A 21,118-nucleotide genomic window follows, 5' to 3' on the forward strand; every position below is an offset into this window, starting at 1 on the left:
GCGCAAAAGAGCAGCGGGATAAGCTTTTCCTCCAGTTCTTCATTTCCTCCCACAGAGGGAACGTTTTCCCTGACCCGCCCCCCCCCCCTGCTCCGTCGCTTTCTCAATGGACTTTCCGCACATCCCCACGGCCGCTGAGGATTTCGCGCGCTCTTTCTCTCGCGCAGCGAACGCGGCGGATCTTCGGGGAATGCAAGAACTGGGGAGACGCCACACCGCGTCACCGCCGTCCGCATCCCCCCCCCCTCCACCCCACCGACCGCCCCGGCAGCGGGAGGCGGCTTCCCCTCCCCTCTACTTTCCCCCCTCCAAACCCGCCCACTTTCTTTTTAACAGCCGCCTTTTTCTTGCGGCGACTCTCAGGTTACTTGGCGGAGGGCGCGCTCCGATCGCCAGCCTGTTTTTGTTTCTCTCGCGCTCTCCTCTACACACACACACCCCGCCTGGCCTCCGGAGCCATCCAGCGCCGGCGATTGGGCAGCCGCGTCTTGACACAGCGCCGCGCCGAGAGGGTCGAGGACGTGTTTCAACAGATGGTCGGGGTTAGCGTGTCATCTCGTTCGAGTGGGGATTAGGGGAGCCGAGGGCTGCCGACCCGGAGCTGTGTGGTCTCCTCTTCCCAACTTCATCAGCCAAGGTGCCTTTTTGTTTTCCGTCGCTTGGGGGTGAGGGGGTGAAGAGCGGGGCGCCTTTCCGCCCCCTCCCCTCGCCCACAGCAGCAGAGGCTCTGCAGGTAAAGGGGCGCAGAGCGAGTTCCCCCATTTCTTCCTCCTCCTCCCCGTGTCTCTTTCCACTCCCCCCCCACCTCTCCTGTTTGAATGGGACGCGCGCGTGGTCCACTTGTCAAACGCCGCCTCAGTGCCGCCGCTGTGGAGCTAACAGATGAGGTTGGGCTGCCTGAGATGCCTGCCTGTCCCCGCAGACCAAACGCGCTCCGCGACGCGGCTCGAGGTCAGGCCAGGGAAGGTGTCGATTGAGAAGTCTCTCGCGCCCGCGGGCAGGAGTGGACGACGCGTGTCTCCCGCGTGCGCACGTTCCCCGGTTGAGATCTCTCTCTCTCTCTCTCTCTCTCTTCTCTCTCTTTTTCTTTCATATTTCTATTTTTTCTTTCTCTCTCTCTCTATTTCTCTCTCCTCTCTCTCTCTCTTCTCTCTTTCCTCTCTTTTTCCTCTTTTCTCTCTCTCTCTTTTTCATCTCTCTGTTTTTCCTCTGTCTCTCTCATCCCTCTCACTCTTTTCTCTCATCTCTCTCTTTCTGTTTCTCTCTCTTTTCTCTCTCTTCCTCTCTCTCTGCTTCCCCCCTTCCCCCGTTCTCCTTTTCTGAGCTTTCTGATGGGGGGGGGAGTTCACTTCGCCTCTGGTTTTTCTGGGGTGCGATACGTCTTCCGATTGCGTGCACGCAGTTTTCTAAAACGAATTATCCCACAGAAAGGGCCTTTTTGGAGAGAGAGTAATTTATAAAGGCTGTTGAAATTGGCAATAGAGCAGCGCGCGTTTCTTCTTTGACTTTGGGGGATACTAAGAGTGTTTCCTTCACCATAAGAAAAAAAAAAGAGGGCTGGGCTGGTGGAAGGGATGCCGGAGTCTTGGCAGAGCTTCCTCGTGGATTTTCCAGTAAGGGGAAGGAGAGGTTAAAGGCAGCAACCGCCCCGCAGTGTGGAGAAGTTTCCCAGGCAGCTGCTACACAGCAGTGGGATGTAATTAATATAAAGGTCTGTGAAAGTTTTACCAGTGGTTGCAAATGAAGTAGCACGGTCATTAAAACCTAGCTGTATTTATAGATTCTAAGCAATTTAGCTGAAGTGTTAATTAAACTTGAAAGTTTTTTTAAATGTGACGATTAAAGAAGAAGCAGAAACCCTTACTGGGCATGGTTACCTGAACTTCCACTAGATTTCTTGTGATGCAATGGTTTCTCTTAAGGTGTTCTAATATATCATTAAACAGGCAGTTGCAGAGAAGGCAAGAGGTGAAGGGAGCTTAAGTAGAATTCTCAGGATGCTAATTGGACAGGTTAGAATTAGGATAGGTATTCACGTAGATAATGCAAAAGTCAATGTACCTATTAATGTGTTGCTATATGATAATTTCCCCAAAAGATGAATGTATATAATTCCTGCATTTTCCCGAGAGTACAGAAGAAAGCACATCACCTCTCTCTGCCTTTGTAGCTTGAATTTCCTGGGCATGAAATGCTAACATTTGTGTACTTTCTGAAAAATTATTTAGGCAGCTAGATTATGGGATATGAGTCTGTTGAATGTTCTATGATTATGGCATTTGACCAAACATCAAAGAATCTGTACAGCAGCTTGAAGGTGAAACTTGATATATCAGCCTCCCCTTCCAAATATATTTGTTGGCTTTCATTTTTGATGCATGCCATTGGAAGAAAATATCCTCAAAAACAACTCCTCCAGAAGTATGTGCCTGTGTTTGTATCAGAAATTGCTAATTAGTTGCGTTAAATGACTAAAATGAAATAGTTACTTTTCCATTCCGCTCAAAGATGTGATGTAAACTTTCCTAGATACTAACACTGACAAGAAGAATGTGTAAATGTATGGCATCCATGAGAAATATACAGAAACATTAAGTAAGTTGTTTCCAAACAGCCTAAATTTGGTGAAAATTTAGAATTTGATAACCATACTGTTAAAACAAGGGCAGGAATGTTAAGATTACCAGCCTGAAGTTTGTTCACTGATGCAGTGTAACTGCTTCTTGTTTTCTAGCTGAATTCCAGACATCTGAAGTTTATAACCTGACCTTGTGTCATATATTTCAAAGGTAAGTCTTTTACTGCATGTGCTAAAGTGTTTTTTAAAAAACATTCTGTTGAAAAAAAGTGTTTGTTTGGGTTACACAGAACACTAGGCTAAAACATGACTGCTAATTATGAGTCACTGTCTTCTGCTGTTAATTCATCAGTCATAGTTAACTAAAGGCTAGCATATTGTGCAAACAAAATTTAAGACAGAACCCACACCTTACAGTTCATCATGTGGTAGCAAGGTTGGCACAATGCATAAAGTTCAAACTTAGAAAAACCCATCATGGCATAACAGAGTATGCAAATCTAAGCAGTATAAGTGATGGGATTTCATCTGATGCTAAATGTGCCAATCGTTGCAGCCTTATAATATTCTTTGCAAATTCCCCCAAAACTGGGTGTTGGATAAGACACGGTAGAAGAAATTAGATGTGAAACCATGTTTTTACATCATTGACCTGATGGGGCGTCTTTAAAAGAGGGGGGAGGGGAAATGCCCTTAAGCTAGTTCAGCTCTTTGTCAAGCTGTAATCTAGGGTTCCAGATGGTAAATGTTCAAAGGAATATTTATGGCTACTGCTGCATACCTCTGGTTGACATTTGGTTCCTTCCTGACAGCACTTATACTGGGCACAAACACATGAAGTTCCCATTAGTAACTTAACAGCTGTAAAACTATTCAGAGAGCTTAAAAGATGCTGCAATACTACATTGAAGAATAAGGAAAAATATTCTCAAATGCTAGAGAGAACCACTTGTGGCTGGCAAAGCTGCCAGTTATGCAAAAAGACCTTCCAATTTCAATTTCTTTTTCTCTGTTTTGAAGCATGATCCTTTTCAAAATAAAAAATATACCAGATGAGTCAAAAGCTTTTATGCTGAATGGCTAATCTGCCAAATTTGAAGAAGAAAAGTGTCAAAACACTGGTAAACCTATTAAATGGTTTTACGGTAGATGAGTTAAGAATACAGGAAATTGCCTTATACTGGCTGGGTTTACATAACCTGCTCAGACAAAATGTAGTTTGTGGCCAAACATGTTGGTTGAACTGTGGTGTAACCCTGACCAATAGTGGTTTACTTAATAAACCATGGCATAGTATATTGGAGGCACAGACTCAGTGTTGGCATGTTTTAGAGTGGATTTTTTCCTACTTCTATCTGGAGATGCCAAAATATTGGCATGACTACTGAGCTGTTTTTTTCCCCCTAGGTTAATAGGAAGCTTTATACTTAATCAAATAATAGCCATCTGGCTATGAAAAGTAAAAGTTATCCAAACTTTATGAGGTTTTCTTTCCTCCTCAACACTAAATAGAAATAGCTGACACTGGTCCTATGAAGACAAGTTTCTTGGGCTAAGGAGTGATGGGATATGAATGATGGGATATGAGTGATCACAGGCGTGTCTGGGAAGAGTTGAATTGAAATAAAACAATCTTTGATGTGCTTTTTATATGCTTGCTTAGGATTTATAGTCTAGCGTGCATGCGCGCGCGCACACACACACACACATGATTATATTCAGAAATATAATTTAATTGAACCAAATAGTAGTAGTTGCTTTAACCCAGCTTATTTGTCCTCCCCTTCCTCTCCCACCTTAATGTCAGGCAAATGGCAAATGCAGTAACTTCTTTGAGGAACAAGGTACTTTACTTTGATGTACATTCACGTAATTGTGTATTAGTTTATTACTTGGCATTTCTCCTTTTGGCACTTCACTGTCAAGGTAGATGAGAGTGCTCTACTCATCATATGTTGCTTGATACTTTTGTGATTTGAGCTTTCTATTAGCCGATGCCCTATGTAATTGCTGAATAATCTATACAAATATATGTACTTTTAAAACATTTTTTAAATGTGCTGAACTAGTGATGCAGACATGTCACCTCATCTTGCCAAGTGTCTGCCCCAGAAAACTTGAAAAGAAATTACTAGCTCCTTTGAAATAGCAGCAAATATTGGGAGAATAATTATATCAAATGATGGTTTTCACTCAGAGCAGGAATCAATGAAAAGAGATCATGAAATACATTGAAATGTAGGGGCTTAGTATTTTAAAATATGGAAGGAATTATAAACCAAAACTCTCAAAGGAAGTTAGTCAACCGTGGGAATAATGATTTTTGAATCTTTTTCAAATACTGTTCTAAGTCTTCTATTACAAAGGATTTTAAAGACATTATTATCAATGTTTTGAAACTTGCATAGTCACAATCAAATAATTGTCTAGGCAGATTTTGCTTTCTTATGTTATTACTGGGTGGTAAATGGATGTGTTGGTTGTTGTCCAGTTATGTGCTTTTACTAATAAAACTAGGCAAGTTGATTTCAGCTCCCATCTGCTCTCAGAATCTGCAGATAGTCTTTCATCTTTCTAGAATAGATTTTGACAATGTGAAGTGTTAGGCAGATTAAAAATCCATCATGCTCATGCAAGTCTGCTTGTACGATACTGGATCCTGTTATATTATTACCATATTAAACTGGATTATTTGTTCTGATTTCTCATGGTTTGGAAAATAAAAGGATGACTTCTTGATATCTAAGGATTTATCCTTGGATTTACTGCATACTATTCTGTAAGAGCTAGCTTTGTTCTCTGACTAGCGTAGAAGCAATGTCATCATCTCTGATGTTTAGTCAAAATGCTATAAGCAGGTTAAAGGAATCCAAGAAGATAGGGTAGTATTGGTATTCAAGGTAGGTCAAAATACCTGCATTTGCTGACCTTTGTTAATAATGTGCTGTTTAATCCTCTTGTCGCAGTGGATGAAAATATAACAGCAGTAATGTACAGACTAGCTTTTTCCACCTATATTAGAATAGCAACACTTAAAATTGTCAAGCATTTATGCTCTCTCTCTCTCTCTCTGTGTATGTTTCTCTGTCTCTCTCTGTCTCTCTCTCTCTCTCTCTCTCTCTCACACACACACACACAACTACATGGGCATGATTGCTGAAAAAGGCTTTGTTGAAAACATTTCACTAATGTTATACTTCAATAGTTGAAATTGATTTAAGCTTAAACCCGCATGAATGAGATGTTTTGAGATTTGGATCCAATATCTGGCCTATTCCTTGTGAGCATGATTTTAAATAAGCTTACTGTTGTTAAGCAGTCACCTGCATTTCCCCCTCCTTTCCTTTAATTACGGTACAAAATCAGTTCACAACCCTTTATTATAAATTGATTGTATTGAGAAACTGTTTTTATTGGTAAAAGCATTAATACTTCCTATCTCAACAGTAACTTCTTTTACAATACTCTGCCTACTAACAAGAAACCACCGTGTTTTATAAGTGCTTCCTAAGAGTAAAAGTAATTCAACAGTAGTTTTTCCATTTATCAATGATAAATGAGGTGATTCATTGGAGATACATTCCAGCAAATGCTGACAACTTTCAAGGAACTTTAATTTGGATGTCTGAAAATAGCAGGGAGGTTGGACCCGACATGATCCTTTCTTATTTTGTGTGAGGAAATAGAAATCCCTTTTCTTTTCTTTTCTTTAGTATGTTTCTATGAGATCGAGATTTATTAAAAATGTCCAGCTAAGCGTTACCAATTAAGAATTGTAAACCACATTTATGGCCTACTTGTAGACATGAACCACCTGACCCACACTTGCAGAGTTCAAGCTAATTATTTTATTATGTTCTGCTTATAATACAGGAATTTCCCTGATCTGGCAGCCTCTTGAGAACAATTAGATAAGGCTTCCAGGAACGTGTGTGTGTGTGTGTGTGTGTGTGTGTGTGTGTGTGTTTGTGTGTGTGAGAGAATCCTAGACCTTTTGTAGTTGTATCGCTCCACGATAACTTTGTGCTTGATCCTTCTTCTGTGCCAGGCTGGGTGCTTTCCAATACTCTTCATGCTAGCTTGGTTTATAAATCACTTTTCAGAGTGAGATGAGCGGCATATACATTTAATAAATAAATAAAGGATAAAGTTGGGCTATGGTAGGGTCACAACTAATGATACAGTGAGGTGCATATTACCTGCCCTAACATTGTGCACATTTACTTGGAAATAGGTCTCATTGGAATCAGTTGACGTGCACCACAGTTTGATTGATTTAAACTGTAAAAACTCTCCTTGCCTAATATGCAGTAGGATATTCATATAGTACTGAAAGCAGTTAATGAAGATATGTGAAATGTATATTTCTATTAATTATCACTCTGTCTGAAGTGTTGAATTTAGTGTCTAATAATTCACTAAAGAACATTTTGCTTTTAAGGTGTTGCCTATTTAATGACTGTTCAAGAAGCACTGTCATATCTTACAGACATTTTAGGATACAGTTCCTATAAATTTAGTTATACTGGTCAATAGTTTTGGATTATTCGAATTGTAATCCAATGCATCTAATTAATATCAAGTTGCCTAATCTTGCTATAAATGTTCATCTAACTAGAGACAGCTCATACAGAAATAGTACTATTACAGCTTTTATCAAATAAAACTCACTTCATACATTTATAATATCATTAGAAGTTCATCTTATTCTTGTGATATAACATTTCCATATACAGTTTTAGAATAATTTAATTGTAGAAGCTGGGTGGTTTAATATAATACCAAAGCATGTGAAATGCGACATTTTCTGGAGAGTCTGCAAGTAATATATTGGTGGATTGATGTGCTGGTTATAATTTTACAATTTTTAAATAACTTTTATAATTTCTGGAGGAACAGCATGTTTCTGAGCTTACTAAAAATGTATCGACTTTCTGTGTGCCAGTTAAGCTTTCTTCAACTTTGCTAAAGAGCATTATTTTCAGTTTCAGAACTTAGGACACAAAATAATATTACTATATAGTAGATTTATATACTATATGGCTACACATTGTGGATAAAGTAACTTAAAGCACTTTGCTGCTGCAAAATATTAGATCCTCGTGGAATATTTCCTCCAAAAAAAATGGGATGTCAAGATTGGCTCCAAATTTTGGAGTCACTGAGATATATTCATACAGCAGACTTATTTAGTTTCTGTTTGCCTAGTTTGCATGATTTCCTATAAGACGGCAAGACAATTGAATGGAAATGTTTCTCTTTCTACTGCATATAATGACCCCATAATTGGAGTGCACAGGTGAAAGAACAGAAACAGAATGAAAATAATAGACCAGCATAGTAAGTCTGATCTGTGATATCCTTTGAGGTATGAACCCTGTCAGACAGCCAGATCTATAGTATGTACCATGTGGGAATAAATCTGTTAATGCTTACCAGTTGTACTTATTAGTATCCTCTCCAAATCTCTAATGGAAGAGTCGCTCATCTTCTCTGTGCTACTGAATCACTAAGAAGGATATCTTATCCACAGCAACTCTGTGATATTAACTACTGAATGTCCTAATACATGAGATTATTCTTACGTATTACTAGTTGATAACCCGGGTTGCCCGGGTATTTATTTATAGGGAGAAAATGTTGGGACCAAATGTAATTTCTAATGTTGGATTTTCCTCCTTACCAGAGGGAGCCCCCTTGTGGAGTACTGTGAAGCCATTACCATGGCAACGCTACTGCGCTGCACAGTAGAAGCCATTTTACGGCAGTACAGTAGAAGCCACTACAGGCTGTATCTTAACAGAACACCCCACAAGGGGTTTTAGGGGTGTCTTACCCCCCACAGTATTTGTTTCCAGAGAGTAAGTCATCTATGTACCAGGTTTGGTTGAAATTGCTCGAGGTGTTCCAGAGTTATGCTGGAACACATACACATAGCCATATAGATAGATAGATAGATGATAGATAGATAGATAGATAGATAGATAGATAGATAGATAGATAGATGATAGATAGATATATCATAGATAGATAGATAGATAGATAGATAGATGATAGATAGATAGATAGATAGATGATAGATAGATAGATAGATGGATAGATAGATAGATAGATAGATGATAGATAGATAGATAGATAGATAGATAGATAGATAGATAGATAGATAGATAGATTGATTAATAATTTTGCATTATTCCTAAAGAAGAAAGTCTACAGGTGCAAATCTAATATCTTATCAATAACCCCAAAATAGGTATTTCACATTAACAAATACTTTTTTTTAATCCTAAAGGTAAGGGTTTTAAAGAAACAAACAAGCAAACTATTAACCATTTCTTTTCTTAAGTTAATATCCCAGTTAATAATCAGGGATTACAGGGTCATAAAAAGGGGTGTAATATTTCCTCAAATATAAACTTGAACAAAGAAAAATAAAGTTTGGATTCTTCTGAGATCTTCAAATATTTTTTTACAATAACAGAATTGAATTTAGCACATTTTAATGTAAAAAGCAAAAAGCAAAACAAGAGAAATGCTACAGAAAGGTCCAGGTTTTCTTGATAGTGTAACACCTTTTTCAGTTGCCCAGAGTATTGAAGATTACTCAGTCCCAAATTCATTATAAATGTAAATTCTCCATTCCAATTATTATGGAAAGCAATTGCCAAGATATAATCATACAGCTGTGCATTCATTAATTAGTCTATGTGAAGATTTGAAAAGGTGCTTTGCTTCTGTTAAAACTTTGATGAAGCAGCTCTTCAAAGAGGTATCCAGCATGGAGAAAAAACATTTTGGTTAAAATTAACTGGCCTGCTAAAACAGAAGAATTGACATGGAGCTTTCTTTTTTTGTGTCATGGAGTTGAGGTGGCTCACAAATTGAGACCCACTTTCCTGTAATAAGGAGGGACAAAGTAGGCATATAGCAAAGGGAAAAAATGCAAAAGATCCACCTTGAGAAATGTGGCAATTAAAGGACCAAGACAGTTGGGAGGAATGTATTCTTTTCTCTTGCTCTTCAGAGGAAAATACCTTTTCTACAGTTGTTATTCGTTTTGTGGCGAAACCTCTCCCAATTTATATTTCAAATTGTGTTATATCTGCAGTATGATCAAACAACAGACAAGGTAAGCAAAATAATTTTCCTAGGGAATATTGTGAAGTAACTTTCATTTGATGTTAAAATGTTCTGGCACCCTATGAAATCACAGTACCAATTTTGTGTATTGCTATATTTTATTCATACTAGTTGGTGGAGAAAAATCATATGGTTAAGGATGGACACAAAATTGCAATGGTCATTGGGGATATGAGAAAACATCTGGAAGGCACTAACTTGGGAAAGGCTGTCTTAAGGCATCCTCATCTTGGGTGGCCAAAGTTGGTGCTTTCTTAGTTATTTTAATAAATTTATTTATTCTGGTTAGGCCAAACTTTCCATGCACTTTGTAATTGTAGGATGCTCTATGATCTCACTAGGATGCACAATTGGTTTTACCTCTTCAAGTGAAAAGCTTCTAGTAGTTAAACAATGCTAAAAAAAAAAGCCGAAGCTACTTGGAGAAATATTGGTGCTGTAGTTAATTAAATTAAGATTCTTGTACATGTATCTAATTACATCAAGCCACTCCTTCAATGTTAAATAACAAGTGGTTATTAAGACATTGGCTTAAGGCTACTACTGTCATTGAATAAATTAGTTTCTTACTGTTTAGACCTCAAGAAATATATTTCAAATGTTCCACTATTATTGGGTTAACATAAAAGTGGAAGTTTTAATTGATCTAAATGAATCCACACTGAGGAAAGTTGGTTTAATGCATGCTTTCAATTTCAGAAGAAACTTATGGAAACCCACAAGAATATTTGCAATAGCATTTATTTCTTTTTCTGTTAGCATGCAACTGAAAGCCAATCTGTCATACTCTGATAGAACTGCACATATTATGGAAGATGAACTTTTATGAAAATAATATGATGGCCAGTTCCTTGTATTTATCTATTGTTACAATAAAAATCCAAGCGAAACTTTTGGCTCAAAAGTTTAAGTAGACTACAAATTTTGGATTAGTTCAAAGTATTTTGAATTAATGCAACCTCCATTAGTACAACCTGCATTATCAAGTTGTAGTATCTTAAGAGCTGGGCTTCAGTAAGTTGCTTGTAGTAAGTCCCAATCTAAGGGTGGGGAAAAGTTCTGCCTGAAACTATAGAGCTGCTGTCAATTACTATCAACAGTACAAGGCTAGATAAATTAATGATCTTAGTGAAAAAGAATATCCTTCATTTCTCTCCAGATAACAACAGCCATGCTTGATGGAGTCAGAAACAATTGCGGAGTAATTGTGGACTGAGGCCAATATATAACCACAATTAAGCCCAAAATTTATGTTCCTAAGTTAGATAGTTACGTGAGTTTTGTCTCATTTCCTAACTTTTCTTGCCACAGTTGTTAAGTGAATCAGTGCAGTTGTTAAATTGCAACATAGCTGTTAAGTGAATCTGACTTCCCCATTAATTTTGCTTGCCAGAAGGTAGAAAAAGGTAATCACATGGCTCGGGGACTATGTAACAGTCATAAATATGAACCAGTTGCTAAGCCTCTGAATTTTGATCATGTGACTATGAGGAAGGCTGCAAAGGCTATAAGTCTGAACAATTTCCATGTCACTTTTTTCAGTGCAATTATAACTTTGAATGGTCACTAAATAAATGGTGGTACATCAAGGACTATCTGTAATATGCCTAATAAGTTCATAGGAAAAGTGAAAAAATGTAATTGGGCCTGAGAACTTTCTGTATTGCAGGTCCAACACTTTAGTATACTTGGATTCAAAAGGAATAGCTTGGCTTTTTTATAATTTTCATGTTCATGAAAGAATTACTTATTTTTGACTGACTGTTATATGTCTTAAAATACTGACTTTTTTAGTATTTAAAACATTTTGTTGAAGATGTCAATGGAAAATATCAAGCAAATAATTTGTAACTGTAACTTAAGTTTATAAATATAGTGCTTGAAATAGGAAAAATGAAATCTTCCCGAAGGGCCAAAATTTTCAATGCCAAGTCATGTCTTATGCAGTGCTTATAGTTGAGTGTTTAATGGGGGGGGGGGGGACTAAAACCTGCCAGAAAGATAAGACAGTGATTGAGATGCTTAAATACAAAGAAAGTCTTTGGATGTGTTGGATGCTATCACAGGTATCCTCATGTTTTCATACATGTGGAGTTGAATTACTATTATAGGACCTGCTTCTTATTTATTTTCATATTTTTATAATAGTTTTACATTATGTCAAAGTTCCACATAAAATCTTATGTAACTCAGGAATAAGAGTATAACCGTTCTCTTGGAGCGTACATCAGTTCATTGATTTTTAATTGAACAAGAGAAATATAAATACCCATTTTGAAATGCAATCTAAATGTACGTTGAGGATGCAACGGAATACAATATACTGCAATTATAATCATATAAGTATAACGTGTACAGTATTGATCTTTCTTACTTTATATTTAAATTTAAATACTAATGGAGTGTAATACTAATTTAGTATCAGGGGTTTTCAATTTGATTGTATAGAATGTGAAAGATGTCTGTTGTGTTATTTTTATAGTTTTCTTATGTATGATGTACACTGAAGACGGCATTTAATTTCATTGTACGAGGTACAATGACAATAAAGTAAAGTAAACGAAACTAAATTTGTCTCCCTTCCTAAGCAGTGTGCCACAAATGTTGCCACTCAGGAAATTAAGAACAATTTAAAAAATCTCTGTTCACCTCTGTTAAAAAAGGTGCAAAACTATTGTTTATAGCTGTCAACAATTGATCTACATTTTGGTTAAGGAACATAAAACAGGAGGGGGGGAACAGGGCACTGGCAGAGCTCTACCAATGCTATCTGTACTAGTGATGTTCTTAGTTGAACCACTAATTGGTTTTTTTTTTACACTTTAGGCCAAAAAAATTGAAAAATCTCTCAGAAATAACAGCATTTTGGCCCTCTTGGCAATGGTTGGGAATTGATCAGCTATGATTGCTTCCTATTTGACTGACCATCTATGACTATGCATTGCGGGTGGATGTAGAAAATATTTTTCGTAACAGCTGATTTGGTGAGTTGTTTTACACAAACATAGCTTGGACTTCATTTACAGTAAAGTAATTATTCATCTGGAAAGTGTTTATTAATTGAGAACACATTTTATGTATGAGTTTATTCAATACATAGAAAAGTATTGCCATTACTAACCACTTCATAGAGAAAATAACTTTAGGCACTTGTGAATGGGAAGTAGGTTTGTTTTAAAAATTCCCTATAACTTGATAAAACTCTGGTCTATTTTTTTAAAAATAAAAAATCTTCTCTAACTAGATGTAGCTATAGACTGGCCAATATATTCTAATATATGAATGCCATATTCTGGAAGTTCCTGTACCATGGGGCACTGTGAATAATTAAGCAAATTTGGAACATATGAAACTGAACAAAGTCATTATAGGCTGCGCAGAATTTAGAGTAGACATGCTAAAAATATTCTTTGGACTTTTGAAACACAAGTGTAAAGGAGAACCATCTTAAACTCTTGTGGTAAACTGAATTTATTATTGAATGACATCATTTATTTTAATAGAATAGAATAGAATTTGAAATTTCTCAGCATTAATAAAGTGAGAATATTTATTCCTTTACTGAGCTACATATTATATTCCCCCTCCCCCAAGGTCATATTACCTTGATGCCTTGAAACCAAAGGAAAGTCGGGACAAACAGGACTACATTGTATGAGTCAGAAAGCTCTCAAATTTTCTTTAGTGGTACACATTTTTAAAAAAATGTTTGGAGATGTCAAGCTGATATCAGATCAAGATTTTTGTGATGAATTAGCTTCTTTCCTAGGTCATTAGCACTTCTGAAAAATTGGGCCCATAAATTTTTCAAGACTGTATACTCTGATTTCTTAGATCCAGATCATACATTTTTCCAATATTAGTCTGTGTCATATTTTTGGTTTTGTATGGAATTTGATTTTTTATTTTACTTCTGATACAATATTTTTAACATCCAAATATTATGGTGCTTCTGAAGCTGCTAAAAACATCTGGTCCATATTGTTTTGATAGTATCTGTTTTAATTGTATATAGTGCCAAGCAATGGTTCAAAGAGATTATATTTAAAATGTAATGTCTCAAGATTCTTAAAATAGCTCTTACTAAATAATTAATTCAAGGTACTAATCCTTTGCTTGGCCCAAGACTTCCAAATAAAACATTTTCACTTCTTCTGTCTTCAAATTAGGATTATTCCATAATGTCATTATCTCATGTGAATATGGGTCAAAGATTAACCCCAAATAATGTCTAAATACATTTAATAACCACCAAATCTGGGAGAATCAGACCTTTCTTCTGAAATCTGATTCACAAACTTTCCAGAACTTGAAAGGAGTCACACATTGTTTTTTTAAATGAGCCCAAAGCAAGCAATATGCCTTCATTCCATAATAAAAGCCCATTGATAAAACTAAATTAGCCATCATTATCATAAGGCAATTTAGCCAAAGTAAATAGAGATGCCTTGTCCTGCTATAAACTTTTTATCAATAGTATAGATATCTAAATGAAATTAACATCAATATTCCTCTGAAGGTCTACATCACTCTAAATGCTACAATTTGTTTACATTAATCTTACTCCAGAGGCTCATAGGTAATTTTAACTGATTTATATCCAATACAATCATACCTATGCATTTAGATATAATTCAACATATTTTAGGATATAAAAGGAAATACATTCCAAGCATTTTATACAGTTCAAATTGTAAAATCCAACTTTTGACATTGATTTGTTTGTTTTTTAATCTTAGAGGAAGCAGATTAGACCTTTTTCCAAATAACAGTATGCCTTGGATTTAAGCCACATTGCACAACTGAGTAAAGATATTAAATATGAAAATTCTCAAAATGTCTTGTATCGAAAGCATGTATTTAGGGCCCCCTACAACAGCATATTGATGATATCCTGTAATCGTCTAATTATAAAAAGCCAATGTTTCTAGAAACAGATTAAAGTGGACAATGGGAAACTCTAATGAGTTGATTAATAGGCATAAAAAAAAAACAAATACATTTGTGATCACTCTGACAGACCTGCTCTAATAGTAGGATAAAAATGCCAAATTGTAATCAAATATATAAAATGTGGTGATGAAAAGCTAAATCTTTCTAGAATGCCTAGAAACTTTTTTACCTTTTTTTCTGTCCTGCACATCCAATTTATATTTTTTTGCTGCATTTTAATGGAGAACTGCTATTGTTACTTAAATGTACTTGAATCAGACTTTTCAAGCAATGTTTTTTAAGAAGGTTCCTTTATAAATATAGAGCTTTGCAAGGTGATCACATTTTGTTTCCTCCATACATACAATTAGAGGAAGAATATGTTTTGGTCAACCGCATGTTTCAATTGTCAGTAATATGATCCCAGTGTGGACTGTTGTATTTCAAGCTCTCTAATATAAATGAAACCCAATAGCATCATTTGGATTACAGCTACGTATTCAAAACATGGAAAAAAATCTAGAGAATGAAATCCCTTTTCTGGCTTAAATCCAGAATAGAAACAATTTACCACATCAGTATCAAACCAAACAATACAGCACTATATTGGCAAATTCGAGCTGATTAAGACTTAAGTTCGGAATGCAAACAATGCCATTATTGTAAAACAGGCAAAGAAGGTTAAATAGCTATGTACTAATTTCTGTATGGAATATATTGAATAGGAAATTCCCTTCCTTTTCAGATTGTTGCATAATCAAAGTTTCAAATTCTTGTTAATTGATGACAATGAAATAACATAATATTTCTGAGCAGATATACTGCCTAAATTTAGCAATTTCTTTACCACTATTGTCAAAATTACTGTTGGTGGTATACATAGAATATAAAGCCAGTTAAACGTCCATACTCTGATTAAAATCCCACACAAGATGCAAAAAAAAGAAGTGTAAAAAAATATTTATTAATTTTTTATTTATATAAAAATAAACATTTATTTATAAACAATAAATAATATGAGCAAATGGGCAAAAAGAATAAAAGTTTATATATAAACTTAAGAAAAACTTAAGAAACTTACAAAATAGTTTGATTCTTAACATTTTACCAAAAACCAACAAGAAAGGGTTCCAAAGACCTAGTGTTTTTGTATAAAAGCATTGCCTTCTAGCTTCAGTTCCCAAACTTTTTGGAAATGTGTGGGCCTATAGGTAATTTTTCCATGGATGTTCTAATAAGATCAGATGATTCTATATCGCAATTTGCATACCTTTTTCAAAGATTCGGCTATAATTGAAGCTATTTTTATTTTGTGGAAGACTAATGGATGGATGCTACCCTTTCACCTTTTGAATTTTTCAGTAATTATATGTTAAAGGAGAAAGGGAAAATATTAGTATGCAGCATAGGGGTTAGAATTACAATCATGCTCTGCTCATTAGTTCTGTTTCCCACAGATTTCTGTATACATCTTTTCAATCTTCTATATGAAATTTAATCAAAAAGTTCAGACTTTAATAACTAAAAGTGAGCAAGAAGAGGTAGCATTCTTGGGAATATGCCAAAAAAGACAAACCTTCAAGCATTCTATTTGTTAATTTCCAATATCTCCTGACCTTATCATGTCTCATACTTGAGATTGCCGCTTATTTGTTTCCATATTCAAATATATGGGGAGTTAAGTGGGCAGATGTAGCATTAGGTAGAAGTAGTAAAGGTATAGTATCAATGAACGAACAGCTGTGACAGTAGAAAACAAAATGGCCCTTTAGAAAGGAAGGGTGGTAAGAACATTTTACTTGAGGGCTCTTCGAAATCTGGAATTAATATTGAGAATAATCATTTCTGTGCCATAAAAAAACTTTCACAAATAGTGCTTTTGTAACAAGATATCTAGCCATCAATAATAAAACTAGAAAATCTATATTTTCTTAAATACATTTCATGGTAGGAAAAAAAAGGTTTGAAATTGTTTCTATAGCATTTCTCTTAAATCTGCATATTAAAAAGACTGCATGAATGAATTCACATAGTGAAGGACACAAGTTGCAGTTTCAAGTTGCTGCCCTTTCATAAATTGTACTTACTTATGAAATATGTCTTTCCCTTATGATAGGAAGCACGTACATATGACCAAACACTTAGAAAAAAAACGAAGCAACCCATCTGATTTGGAGGTTTTTTTTTAAAGGTAGCCAGACTTTCAGTCACAACAAACCAGTGGTGGGTTCTGGATCCCGTTCCAACTGGTACAGTTGGTACGAGCCCAGTGTTGTCCATATGGATGCGAGTGGTGGGTGCATGTGTCGTACCTGCCTGCGACGCCTCCACAAGCCTCTGTGACACTCCAGCTGCTCGGTGGAGCGTCAGCAAGCACTGTAAGTGCTAGGCACGTGTGAGGAAGCGCTGAAGGCTTTAAAGGACAGGTAAGGAGCTTGGGCGGGTGGATGATCCCTCCTGAGCACCATGCCAGAACAGTACCCGGTGTTCCAGGAAGGCTCCGGTACACCCGTACCGGGGTGTACCGCCTGCAACCCACAACTGCAACAAACCCTGTTTTATAGACTAATTCAGGCGAATAGATATCCTTTAAAATAAGGACTTTTCCTTATTTTAATGAATAGAATAAAAGTATTAGTAGTAATAAGTAGGTAAAGTCTGGTGTACCAATAAAGAAAACTATTTGTAGCTCAGGGTGAAATGAGAAGTCCTTGTTGCTCTCTGACCTTGGCTGTTATTAACCTTATTGCAAATGTTTCATTACCCAAACCAGGTGAAATAATCAGTGCTAGTAAACAGTGGAGTTTGCTCTTAGTTTATATTTAGTGCTTGCCCAGTCAGTGTTGCTGGGGAGGGGTGGTCTTAAAGGTTCTTTGGTTGAGCTGTTTACTGTTGGCTTGTTTGGCAGTTCCTTGATTGAGGTATCGTTTACTTAATTGCTGGTATGATGTTAACCTTGGAGTAAGGGTTAGGGCACCTAGATGAACTCATGGGAATAGCCTGTATGGCAGCAGGGTGTCTCCCTCTTTTGTGGCTAAACTTAGAATCTCACAGGGCGTTATTAAACTAGAGTATCAAGTCTAAAATACTACTTCATTCAAGAATATGAATTAAAACTTCCCCAACAGATGGCTGATTAGTCTGTTCTTTGTATCTAATGAAGGGGAAACAATTACCTTTCTGGATAATTAGTTCTGTTTTTATTATTATTATTTTTAAAGCAGTCAAAATTTTTTGTATTCTAAATCATCTCAATAATAAACATTTGGAGTTCCTTCAATTTTTTCATGGCTCCGAATTCCTTGATCATCATCATTTCCTTTCACTGAACAAGTGAAAGAGGTTGAAATCATATTTCTATATATAGATATAATGATATCGTTTTTCTGGAACAGTTATGCGGAAAGGATGTCAACACAAACCAAATGTTTATTTATTTGTTATTAATTCATTCATCACCAGCTTTCCAAACTAACATAAAAGCATTAATTATTAAAAACCATTCACATTAATGCAAATAGTTGATGCAGTGCAACCAAAGAACATAGCCATGCCCAATTCTAAGACCATACTAATTAAAGCACAGCAGAAAGGGATTTAATGGACAGTAACAATACTAATCTTATATTTGCAGTTTTTAGTAATTATAGTACAGAAATAATAACCCATAATGGATGACCATGTGGCAGCCGTGGCAAGGGGGGCGTTCCACCAGGTTCGCCTGGTGCGCCAATTGCGCCCCTTACTGGACCGGGATGCCCTACGCACGGTCACTCATGCGCTGGTGACGTCTTGTCTGGACTACTGCAATGCTCTCTACATGGGGCTTCCCTTGGGACGCGCCCGAAGACTACAGCTAGTCCAGAATGCAGCCGCGCAGGCCATCACCGGGAGTACTAGGTACTCCCACATAACACCTCTCCTGCGTGAGCTGCACTGGCTGCCTGTGGTTTTTCGGGTGCGTTTCAAGGTGTTGATTACCATCTTTAAAGCGCTCCATGGCACAGGACCTAGCTACTTGCGGGATCGCATCCTGCTACACACATCCCTGCGACCAATTCGCTCTCACAGGGAGGGACTCCTCCTGGTGCCGTCCACCAAGCAATGCCAACGGGCGGCGCCTAGGAGTAGAGCCTTCTCTGTGATGGGCCCAACCCTCTGGAATGACCTCCCCCCCGACATCAGAACCACCACCGACTTCCGTTCCTTTCGTCAAAAACTAAAGACTCACCTGTTTCGACTAGCCGGCTTGGCCCATTCATAGTTTTATTTTACCTCCTGGCAGATATTTTTAATTTGGGAATTTCTAGGTAATTATTTTAACTTTAACTTTTTTGGAAATTTTTAGGGGTTATTTTTTAATACTGTTTTTAATTGCTTTACTTTAAGATACAGTTTTTTATAGCCTCCTCGTCTAAGTATTTAAGGATCTGTGCATTTATATATCTATTCTTATGTATTCCTTGTGTTTTAATTTGACTGTACACCGCCCCAAGTCCCTTTCGGGAGAGGGGGCGGTCTAGAAATTTAAAATAAAGTAAAGTAAAGTAAAATAATATGTCTCCAATGCAATGCCTGGCATAATAAAAAATTATGTAGTTATACAACATTCAGAAACAATAGATTAATTATAGGGTCAACATGAATATGAAGGGAGTTAATTGAAGATGCCCTTGGGTAAGACAGTGCTATTCATTAGCAGCAGAGGTCACACCTTCAGGCGTAGATGTGCAGGTAAATACAGTTGTTTCCAAGTCTGACGAGGGTGGGTCGCTGGTACCGTAGCATACAGTTAACAAAGCTAGCAATCTAAAGTGTATATTTGAGACAAGCAATGGGCCTCCAAGATTGTGTCTGGGGGAATAGAACAAATACCCACTAGACTGCAATCTACATAGCTTCATTTAGTTCTCTCTACACCGCAGGCTCAGGAATTTGTGTACCTTTTACTAGACAGTGAGGAATTTTGGACTTAGCTACTGAAGAAGTTGGCTTATTGATTATGCAATGAAATGAGAATGTTATTTTTTGCTTTAAAAAATGAACCAACATACTCAGATTAATCAAGAAAGCAAGTAGATGGTCTTGTAAGCAGATGGGGGGGTTTTCACTAAATTGTGAAGAATGTTTCTATTGTTTTGTACCCAACCTTTTCTGATCTGCAGTAAATTGGTAACTTAATCCTATATGCATCTACTCAAAACAAATTCCCATTGAGTACAAGGGAGCTTATACTTAAACAAACAAAAAAAATTATTCTGCTTATACTACTGTTTGCTGAATTCCTCCCTCCTACAGTTCCCTGCCTATTTAAAAAAAGTCTTTCCTAAAACAAAGTTTCCAAGACGTTTTGGGGTCTGCAGCAGTGGTGGGATTAAAAATTTTACTACCAGTTCTGTGGACATGGCTTGGTGGGCATGACATGGCTTAATGGGTGTGGCAGGGAAAGGATACTGTAAAATGTCCATTCCCTCCCCACTCCAGGGGAAGGTTACTGCAAAAGCCCCATTTCCTCCCAATCAGCTGGGATTTGGGAGGCAGAGAATAGATGGAGAGAGGCCAGTCAGAGGTGGCATTTACCAATTCTCTGAACTACTGAAAATTTCCACTACCGGTTCTCCAGAACTGGTCAGAACCTGTTGATTACCACCTCCGGTCTAAGATAGGATGCTTGGAAGACATATGGAGTGCCTACCCATAATATATAGGGGATAAAGTTAAAAAGATTCAAGTATGAAACTGAATACAGTTTAGCAATAAGGTGACAAGATCTAATGTTTTTACAGTGGTCTAATTTGAATAATGCCCTTGTTTTTACAACCTTACTCCAGCAACTATTTATTAAGATAACTGTAGAGAAACACTACAATATAAACATTGTTGCCATATGGACTCTTCAGGATCCTTTCCTTACAACTGGTTGTGCCTATAACACAGCCTTTAGATTCTGAATCCAGGGCTTGGCATTGCAAAAGAGAACCTAATACAACTTCCTCGGGGAGGGGGGGCATGGATTCTCAGGGCTCAGTCTAATTCTTGAAATGATAGGTCTTACAGATTTTAAGTAGAAACTTCATAGCTGTATGTTAAAAATGCTGATCCTATATTGTATATCCAACCTGGATCAGGAAGTTGAAGTGTATGATCTCTTCTTTTCAACAATTTTCCAGCGTGTAGTTCAATTTTAAAAAAAAACACTATAGAAATCAAAACAGACTTGGGGAAAAAAAGTTCCCTTCCATCTGGTTTGCCTTAACAAAAATGCTTACTCTTAACACAGGTTGCCTGAGATAGTTAGCAAGAATAAGAAAAGAGATGTAAATGAATTACTTAGCATTTAAATTGGATGTAGGCTTTCAAGACATATGAATGTTGGGAACTTTTTTATAAAATAAAGGGAAGAATATAAGATTATAAAAATGGAACAGCCATTTTATCTGTATTACTGGTCTTACTTTGCTCTCCAAA

At 36.9% G+C, this 21,118-nt stretch overlaps 1 protein-coding gene across 2 annotated transcripts in view; it reads left to right on the top strand.

The window, feature by feature from the left end:
• The first annotated feature begins 619 nt into the window (after nt 1-619).
• SULF1 (sulfatase 1) overlaps nt 620-21,118 on the top strand; it is a 93,671-nt gene continuing 73,172 nt past the window's right edge. Inside the window, exons 1-3 of one of the 2 annotated variants that reach the window (XM_081950822.1) lie at nt 620-637; nt 2,735-2,789; nt 12,545-12,702. The gene's annotated coding sequence lies outside the window, so the exon portion shown is untranslated. Of the gene's footprint in view, nt 638-670; nt 734-2,734; nt 2,790-12,544; nt 12,703-21,118 lie in introns of those variants that run through there. The other variant, XM_081950821.1, reaches the window with a different exon arrangement.

The sequence above is a fragment of the Natrix helvetica genome (genome assembly GCF_964273705.1).
Source record: "Natrix helvetica genome assembly, chromosome: 4".
NCBI lineage: Eukaryota > Metazoa > Chordata > Lepidosauria > Squamata > Natricidae > Natrix > Natrix helvetica.